The sequence below is a fragment of the Phaethon lepturus genome, unplaced genomic scaffold (genome assembly GCF_000687285.1).
Source record: "Phaethon lepturus isolate BGI_N335 unplaced genomic scaffold, ASM68728v1 scaffold22505, whole genome shotgun sequence".
In the NCBI taxonomy this organism is placed as follows: Eukaryota; Metazoa; Chordata; class Aves; order Phaethontiformes; family Phaethontidae; genus Phaethon; species Phaethon lepturus.
This window is the reverse complement of record NW_010540123.1, coordinates 16,435-16,720: the sequence shown is the minus strand read 5'-3', so window position 1 is coordinate 16,720 and position 286 is coordinate 16,435.

Sequence of the window (286 nt, the reverse complement as noted above, 5' to 3'; positions counted from 1 at the left end):
GAGCCGGGGAGCCTCCTCCCTTCTCCACCCAGTACCAGTGCCAGAGGGAAGGGCTCGGTGTTGAGCACCCAAGTAACCCCATCGCTTGTGCCCCTGACTCACGTGAGGACTGCTCTCAGCTCAAGGGGCTTCTTCCAGCATCCCTTCGGCCAGGGAGCGACTTCCCTGCAGCAGCCAGGGAAATCAAAGCCACCGCGCCCGGGAACCACCGCGTCCCCTCTCCTCCATCGCTTCCAACCGTGTGTGGTGTCCGTGCCGGCGCGGCAGCCCCCCTGCCCTCGACCCC